The sequence below is a fragment of the Rhipicephalus sanguineus genome, unplaced genomic scaffold (genome assembly GCF_013339695.2).
Source record: "Rhipicephalus sanguineus isolate Rsan-2018 unplaced genomic scaffold, BIME_Rsan_1.4 Seq6215, whole genome shotgun sequence".
Lineage (NCBI taxonomy): Eukaryota > Metazoa > Arthropoda > Arachnida > Ixodida > Ixodidae > Rhipicephalus > Rhipicephalus sanguineus.
In genome coordinates, this window is record NW_023615641.1 from 19987 (window position 1) to 29370 (window position 9384).

The 9384-nt window shown below is 52.3% G+C and overlaps 1 non-coding gene across 1 annotated transcript; it reads right to left on the reverse strand.

The window, feature by feature from the left end:
- Positions 1–314: 314 nt before the first annotated feature.
- Positions 315–386, reverse strand: Trnah-gug (transfer RNA histidin (anticodon GUG)). Its single transcript has one exon. It is a non-coding gene; the product is annotated as a tRNA-His (tRNA).
- Positions 387–9384: the final 8998 nt, after the last annotated feature.

Genomic DNA, 9384 nt, shown 5'->3' on the forward strand with positions numbered 1-9384 from the left:
CATGATACACACGTCCGCACCCTTCGGCAGCCGGAAGTGGAATCCACGGCTGTCCGGAAGGACGACGGCGACCGCTTTCATGATCACCGTCATGGATACTGTCAATCGGTGTTCACATGAGGTGCCGCATAAAAGGAAAACAGCATGCGATAAGGACGTGAGAGTAAAACAAACTGGGCGGTGGTCGTTTGAAGGGGTTGAGTATTGCAGGCGCCGGTGCGAGAACTTACAAACCGGTTATCCGTCAACGCTGCTACGCGTAATACAGTGTTCTCTTTAGAATAATAAAAGGAAGCGAAACTAAAAAAAAAGCATGCCGTGACCAGGATTCGAACCTGGGTTATTGCGGCCACAACGCAAGGTACTAACCACTATACGATCACGGCTGTCCGGAAGGACGACGGCGACCGCTTTCATGATCACCGTCATGGATACTGTCAATCGGTGTTCACGTGAGGTGCCGCATAAAAGGAAAACAGCGTGCGATAAGGACGTGAGAGTAAAACAAACTGGGTGGTGGAATGGGGTGAGTATTGCAGGCGCCGAACTTACAAACCGGTTATCCTTCAGCGCGACTTCGCGTGATATAGTGTTCTCATTCTAAAAAGACAGGGCGTGCAAACACGGACTCAAGAAAGAAGACAGGACACCACAAACGCCGACTAACAACTGAAGAGATTCACAACGGCGGAAAAGAACGAAGGCACGAAAACTTATCTGTACATGCCCATGCTACAGGCGAACCTATCAATCCGGCACGCGTGGGGGTCTACGTGGAAGATAACTGTTAATGCATTTGATTTCATCTTTGTGCAAGTTAATCGACGGTTCGCTCACGCATGCGCTACCACTATTCTAGATATGCCATGCTTCAATCATCAGGCGCGTTTCTTCATTTCTATGCCGGTACAACACTGCGCATTCATCGAATTTTGGCGTGCACTTGCAATCTCGACAATGCAAAGATAGATTAGAAGGTGAGCCTCCTGTTAGCGATCTCTTACGTTCCAGCAATCTCTGATTTATGCATCGGCCCGTCTGTCCTACGTAGAAGCGGCCGCAGCTGAAAGGGATCTTATACACCGCACTTGTACGGCAATCAGATAAATTGGTAAATGTGAAGCATTTCTTAGCGAACCTCAGGCACTTTGGGCGTTTCTATCTACGTATCTATCTGTTTGTCTATCTATCTATCTATCTAGCCGCCTACGTCTGGGCGCTCTCCTGGTCGTCTCGATAGGTTTAATATACCAAAATTTGCATAGCATAGGATGAGTGTATGAAGATCACGATGCACTGGTCATGACATGAGTAAAGCAAAATACGGACGCGTACGTCATGAAACCCTTTCCCTCACTCACGTGTGGCACATACCCGCATACCAGAGTTCATATGTTATGCGGGTATGTGCCACAGTTATAAGAGAGTCTAATGAACGCAGTAACCGCGAACATAGACATTGACAAGGAAGGAAAGTGACAATAACAGCAATTGTTGGGGTTTTACGTCCTAAAACCACAGTATGATTATGAGAGAAGCCGTAGTGAAGGGCTCCGGAAGTTTTGACCATCTGGTATTCCTTGACGTGCACTGGCATCGCACAGTACACGGACCTCTAGCATTTCGCTTTTATCGAAATGCGACCGCCGCGGCCGGGATCGAACCCGCGACATTCGGGTCCGCAGCCGAGCAGCGTAACCACTACACTACAGCGGCGGACGACGGAAAGTTAGGGAGCTGAAGACAGAGCACCCCTGGAAGACGCTGGGCTACCATCCACTTGTCCACGCGGTCCGCAATGTCGTGCAAGTGGATTACGCAAAAACCGGTGTCAATGCTTCCTACAATAACTCTGCCGAGAGGACCATGTCCCTCATCATTACGGGTGACTTCAGCATTGATTTATCAAAACCCAACGCCTGGTTCTTAGACGGCACGAAAGACGGCTTGATCTGCACAGGGCATCACAAGACCTCGGTGCCACGTCGAGGACAGGAGGCATCATAGATCATTTCTTCGTCAGAGCCATCCGCCGTTTCTACCAGCTCTACTATACCTCGCACTTCACTACATTTAGACCGTTCGTAGCCGCGATCACGAACGGATCCGATAACAAGTCCTGTCCAGCTTTTAGTGTTCACTGATCACGGTGATGATCGATGACATTATTCAAGAACTGCCAAGAACCCCTTCCACGCATGCACACGGGTTCGTGAAACGTGCGTGCGTCCTCCGTCACAACGGATAAGTATAAGCATAACAACTGTAACGTAGCTGTAATAACTGCAACTTGACTGTAACGTACGTGAAGTACGCCTGCGCGTGCCACTCGGCTGTGTATATAAAAACTTTTCTGAATAAAGCTTAGTTGCGAGTAGCGCCTGTCCTGTGCATCTGTGTTCCTACATTGACCTATTCTAATTCGCGCTATCTAGTATTGAAGAACATAGGCACCACTTATAAGCTCACTGCCTCTGGTGTTGGTAACAACTATGTTGCTGTGGCATCGTTAAGCAACTGTAAACAACTGGTTGTAAAACAAATGTGCGACTCTTCAAGGAATGTGTGTGCGTATACCATTTGCACATTTCTCTAGCGTCATTCCGTAACGTTTCGCTCAATGTGAAAAACTGCCCCACAGTCACCTTCCTGCGCATGCTTCGCATATCATCAATTCCCACGGTACGTGGGATCTGCCGAATTTCTCTTTAGAATAATAAAAATAAGCGAAACTAAAAAAAGTATGCCGTGACCAGGATTCGAACCTGGGTTATTGCGGCCACAACGAAGGTACTAACCACTATACGATCACGGCTGTCCGGAAGGACGACAGTGACGGCTTTCATGATCTTTTTTTTTATTACCTGGCTTTGGTACAGATAGAACACAAAAACACTGGTTGTAGAAACACTCAATGTGCACTGTACATGTGGCAGTGGTTGTCAACCAGCATGTTGCTGGTATCATCAGGTTAAAATTCTCGCAAAGTCACCAGCGGCTCTACTCTTGAGAGCCAGTCGGGTGGTTCGGGTGCAGCTTTTTGTATCTCGAGAAACCAATGAATGTTTTCTCTGAAGTAGGCTCGTGCAGACCGCGCATCTTTATCGAAATGGTAGCCTGCCATTCTCGATGGCCACAATGAGTGGAGGCCCATGAGCATGACTGTGTCAAATGGTAGGCCATCTTCGGAAATTACATTCAAGTACCGAATGCCGTACGGATTCAGTGGCGATTTTTTCTTAATAGTTCTTTGCAAAACATCCCAAAAATAAACCCCTTCCCAACAATGTAAAAAAGCATGATCTATAGTTTCTGGCTCTAAAAAGCTTTAACTGCCAATGTACCGGTATGTAGTTTAAAGAAAAAGGTTTTAGTTCCCGGCTGCACGTGCATTCTTTTAACCCTCTTTAAGACATTGCTACCAGGGCCTCCACTGTACAGCGAGCTGTACAACGGCACTGGGAAGACAACATCACATAGTTCAAAGTAAAGTTCCTTCCGTCTCACAGTGGCCAGGTACTCTCTCGAAAACCGTACAGTAAGGAATCTTACACTAGACACTATTTCTCTATAAAAGCCACCGATCCCTCCTACGCAATCTTCGGTTGACACAACAAACTCAGGCAGAAGTCTACCCAATCTCAATTGACATAGCGTGCGCAGGAAAGGATCGGTGTCATCTCTAAAAAACAAAAACCGGTTGACAAGCTGCCGTCCCAGTCCACCGTCTTTTACCCGTCGAAACAAGTTGGTACGGCTGCACGGTTCCCACTCAGAAGCCCAGACAAATATGGCAAAAATCCTATGGAACTTCTGTACATTAGTCCGAGAACAATGCAGTACCTGCATTACATACCAGAGATTGCTTATAAAAAAACAGGTTGCAAACGGTGGCTCGAGCAAAGATCGATAAGGCGGCTCCTTTCCACTTCTCCGCTTTCTCCCGTGTGTCCTTGGCCTGCAGCTTCCAATACTGATTGCTGTCGCGATAACCGTCGAGCAGGCCCAGGTACGATCATCGCCCAAGGCACATTAGCAAAAAAGTCTGGCTTCGTTGGCCGCGAGAAAAAAACCACGAGGGGGCGCCAAGAAGCGAAGGCGTGTTCGCGCCAGCTCCTGCTTTTTGCGTCTTTTTGAAGTGATTTTTCGCTGAATGTGCCAGCAATTTTCGTCGCATTTGATCTGTGAAGGTATCAGGACTCTACCGATACTAAAAACCAGCCCCGTTCGCGGAATTTTGCCATTTTTCGACCTGTTTCGTCGCTGCCGCGCCGCCGCCTCGGCCAAGCCTAACAAGCAACGCCCACCGCCGGCGTGGTGCCGGGCCCGGCTCCTTCCCCGGTACGTACGCCATCGCCCCAGAGCACGAAAGCGTGATCCAAGATGGAATATCCAGTGGAAGGAGAGGATATCACTCCGGACGAGGTTTCTCAAGATCAAGGGTGGCAGTGCGCCGGCACCAGAAGAACTGGCGCCAGAAAGGCGAGTGCAAACCCTACCGGGCCGCTGCTGGCCGATGCCCCGCGAGATAAACACGATGGTTCTAAGCTCAAGGCCAAGGTTCTACGTGCCGGGAGGATGCCCCATCTGCCCCGGGAGGACATCAAGGTCGTTATTCGCCCCCGTGGAGGCCTAGATATTGCCAAGGTGGGTGCCGTCGTGGTGGCTGACGCAATCATCGCCGCCGCTGGCATCAGCAACGATGATCTACACCAAGATACCCTGTGCCCAAACATGCAGCAAAATATTATGGTGGCTAGCACTCCCAAAAGGGAAAATGCCGTCCGATACGTCCGCATACGTGAGATCATCGTCGCCGGCAAGACCCACGAGCTGAGTGCCTATGAGACTGCCCCTCACTCCACGTGTAAGGGCGTGATCAGAGGTATACCACACCAAGACGGACCAAATGTGATCGATGCCAAGATTGTAAATGAAAAAAACCCGCTTGCTCTCGCCGCCAAGCGAATTGCCCAGACCGGCACCGTCATTGTCGCTTTCGATGGGCACAAAGTACCAAAATTCGTCAAATACGGCCCACTTCTGGTGCGGTGTGCACTCTACCGCAAGCAGGTCGACGTGTGCTACGCGTGCGGTCGCCTCGGACACCGCGCCGACGTTTGTCCCTCCCCGGGCGACGTCATCTGCCGTGGATGTGGTGCAACAAACCCAGACGAACAACACCAGTGTACACCCAGGTGCAGGCTTTGCGGTGGCCAGCACCTTACGGCAAGCAAGGACTGTTCCCAAAGGTTCAAAATCCCATACGTCGTGCGACGCAGACGAGGCGAGCGTGCTCGTGCGGCTCGTAGCAAGTCCCCGGCAGCATCACCGCCACCTGACCTGGCCTTCGGAGGCAACCTCGAGTTCCCGGCCATGACTTCAGGGACGGAAAGCCGATTCACAGGGCCGTTCCGGCTCCAGAGACCACTCCAGATCTCGAGGACGTTCCAGGTCCCGAGGGCGTTCCAGGTCCAGAGGGCGCTCTAAATCCCGGGCTGAGGCCCGGTCACGGTCAAGGGGCCCGCTCCAAGACTGGCTCCTCCACCGCTAGCCGCCAACAGAAACCGGCACTTTCCTGGCCGACAAGGTGCGGACCGACAACGGCGAACCGGCGGAAGGTGCGCTTCCTCCTCCCAACAATCGGGTCCCTCGGGTTACGCACAGGAGTTAGAAAGACTTCGCAAGGAAAACGCGCAGCTACGCAAGGAAAACGCGCAGGTTAAAGAAGAAATGAAGAAGATGGCGAACGAAATCGCGGAAATCAAGAAATTCACGCTAGGACAGGCTTCCAATTCTTCCCCGGCGCCGATAGCCATGGAGGTGCCGGAGGCATCTACGGGCGGCTCTGGCGCCTCTAAGCGCCGCGCGATAGAAAGTAAGCAGAATGACGCGACGGGAAAAACATTGGCCGCAATGGAAGAGGTCCTCGCCGCGATGCAGAGCAGCTTAAGTCAAATACAGATTGCACTTAGTGATCCACAAAGAGGGCTTGTTGCTATTAACGAACGTATCGAAAGACTCGAGAGTGCGGGTAGGACAGCTCCCTCCACCGCGACCGGACCAACTCCCGATATGAGGCTACCAAGAAATCCTCCGAGCTACATTATCGCACCTCCCACCGCTGGTGCCATATTACGTGCAGCCCAAGGCGGCCAAGCGCCAGAACAGCCTCATAATGGATAGTCGCACCGAGCACTTCAAGATATGGCAATGGAACTGTAGGGGGTTCTCAAACAAGAGACCCCTCTTACAGCAGTATCTCAGGTCATTCACGAAAAAACCACACGTCATTGCACTTCAGGAAGCGGGCGCCATCCCCAGCGCGGGACTCCCTCGCTATCAAGCAGTTTTCGGGCCCCCCGGGGGTCGAGGCGTTTCGATCTTTGTAGATAAAAAGCTTACACACCTACATCGCGATCTCGGGCCGTTGAGCGATGGTACAGAGTACGTCATGGTTGAGATTCTTCTCGATCCACCACGTCGAGGCCTGCGCAGGAACAGTCTTTACATCCTGAACGTCTATAGCAGTCCACGCAGCCCTGCAGCCCGTTTGAAGTCTCTCCTCAAGAAGGCCGTTGATTTGGCTGGCACACGGCCGCTGATTGTTGTCGGTGACTTTAATGCCCCATATGCGCTTTGGGGATATGCATACGACACTCGCAAAGGCCGGGACCTCTGGCAGAGCGCCACCGAGGTCGACCTCACCCTCATTACTGACAACGACTTCCCAACTAGGATTGGTAATTCGGTGTGTAAGGATACCACCCCAGACCTCACGTTTGTCAAAACGTAACCGGAGCCGAGTGGGAAAACACTGCCCTCGACTTTGGCAGTGATCATTACGTTTTGGAGACCAGGATACGAATAGCCAGGAGTAGATCCAGGGAATTCACGGTGACAGACTGGGATGTGTTCCGCAAACTCAGGGCTAACAGGGATCTCAACTGCGCCCCCGACTTTGAAAATTGGTGCAAGAGCATCAAGGAAGACGCCGCATCCGCTACCAAGAAAATCGTAACCGACCTGGACGTGGATAAAATGGATAGCAGGCTTGCCCACCTCCTTGAGGCCAAGCAATCACTGCTTCAACGATGGAAAAGCCAAAGGCTCAACAGAAGATTACGCAAGAAAATCGCCCAGGTCAACAAGACGATCGAGGACATTGCCGCACCCTATGTAAACAACAGTGGGACGAGGTGTGCGAGTCTGTCGAAAACCAACTTCGCAATGGCAAGTCCTGGGTCTTCTCAAACACCTTTTGGACGAGAACAGCACGAGGTCCAGTCAGAGACGTTCCTTGACCCGAGCCCTGCACGACGCAACTGAGTCATGTACCGATGAGCAAGTCTTGAACGAGCTGATTCGAAAATATCTTCCAGTCGCCGAAGGCGAGGACGAAGCCGATTACCCTGACTATGCGGGTCCGGAAGCCCCTGAGCTCGACCGTGACTTTACGAGGCTGAAATCAGGCAAGTCGTTTTCGCCCTCAATTCTAAATCTACTCCGGCCCGGACGGCATCACAAATAAGATGCTCAAGAATCTCGATGACAGGTCGATCGAGTACCTGACGGAAAGAATCAATGAAGTTTGGCGCAGCGGACGCGTCCCACCCCGTGGAAAACGGCCTGCACGGTCCTCATTCCCAACCAGGCAAGACTCCCAGTGTTGACAACCTCAGACCAATATCACTGACGTCCTGCGTCGGCAAGGTTGCGGAGCACGCCTTGCTGAAATCGACTCACTCGCCACCTCGAGGAGATTGGGGCATACACACACAATATGATGGCTTCCGCGCCGGCCTCTCGACGCAGGACGCCATGAAAATGATTAAGCACCATATCCTCGATCGGAGTACGAGGGACACGAGAGCCATACTCGGGCTCGACCTCGAAAAAGCCTTCGACAACATCTCCCACCAATTTATCCTCACCTCCATCGCGGGACTTGAGCTCGGGCCCAGGGTCTATAACTTTATTAGATCCTTTTTGAGTCGAAGAATCGCCCGCCTCAAGGTGGAGAGTTGCACGTCGGATGAAGTCGTCCTCGGACCCCGCGGCACGCCCCAGGGATCAGTCATATCGCCCACGCTATTTAACGTTGCCATGATCGGCCTATCAAAGAGACTCTCTCAAGTCGAAGGAATCAAGCATACCATCTACGCGGACGATATAACAATTTGGTGCACCGGAGGCAGTGAGGGCCAAGTCGAGTCGGTCATGCAAGAGGCCATCGACGTCACCGAGCAGTTCCTGCTTCCAACGGGCCTGAAATGCTCCCCGGCCAAGTCCGAGCTCCTTCTGTACAAGAAGAGGCCACGCGGTGGTAGCTACCGGGATTGGAAGCCGGCTTCGGAAAGTGGAATCCGGCTCCACACTGGCAATGGCTCTCCGGTTCCCAGGGTTGACCTCTATCCGCATACTCGGCATGTTCATCGAGTCAAACGGAGGCAAATGGCATGGCATTAAGACGAATCGTTACTAAAACCGAGAATGCGCTCAGACTGATTCGAAGAATCTCCACAGGCACCGAGGCCGCAAGGAAGACAATCTAATCAGACTGATCCACGCCTTTGTGCTATGCCATTTCACTTACACAGTGGCCATGCACAATTGGCAGCGGGCCGAACGAGAGAAGCTAAACGCACTCATACGCAAAGTCGTCAAGAAGGCGCTCGGTCTCCCTATTAGGACACACACGAGATCTCCTGAAGCTGGGAATTCACAACACCCTTGAAGAGATTGCCGAGGCTCAGGAAAGAGCGCAACTACTAAGGCTCTCCGGTACACCGGCGGGCAGAAAAATACTCGAAGAAATTGGGTTCAACCCTCGCCCACAAGCCGAGTTACGCCCAGATCACCCACCGAAATCAGAAACATATTTTACGTCGCCCCCATCCCACGCAACGTCCACCCGGTCCACAATGCCGGAGACGCAAGGCCTAGCCGCCGCAATCCTGGGAAGTTTGCTCCGAGACGGCACCGATGCCAGTTTCGTCGATGCAGCGGATATGTGGAAACAAGATGCCTTCTCGGCAGTAGTATCAATGCGCAGTGTCAGGTGGTCAACTGTGCAGCGGTGCGAACCCCAATCCCGAAGAGGCCGAGCAAGTTGCGATTGCGCTCGCCATGCTCGACGATCGCAGAGAGACTGGGATAGTGATTCAAAAGCAGCAATTAGGGCCTTCCAGATAGGGTGCACTCCCGTTTAGCGCTCCGTGTACTACAAACCTCCCAGCACATTTCCTCTCACTCTTTACACTGGTTCCCCGCCACATGGGGAGGTACAGGGAATTCCGCGAACCCCAACGAGGTCGCGAACGAAGCCGCGCGAGGAATGACGGACCGCGCCGCTTCCAATCCCGTCCCTCACCCAGGCACAGG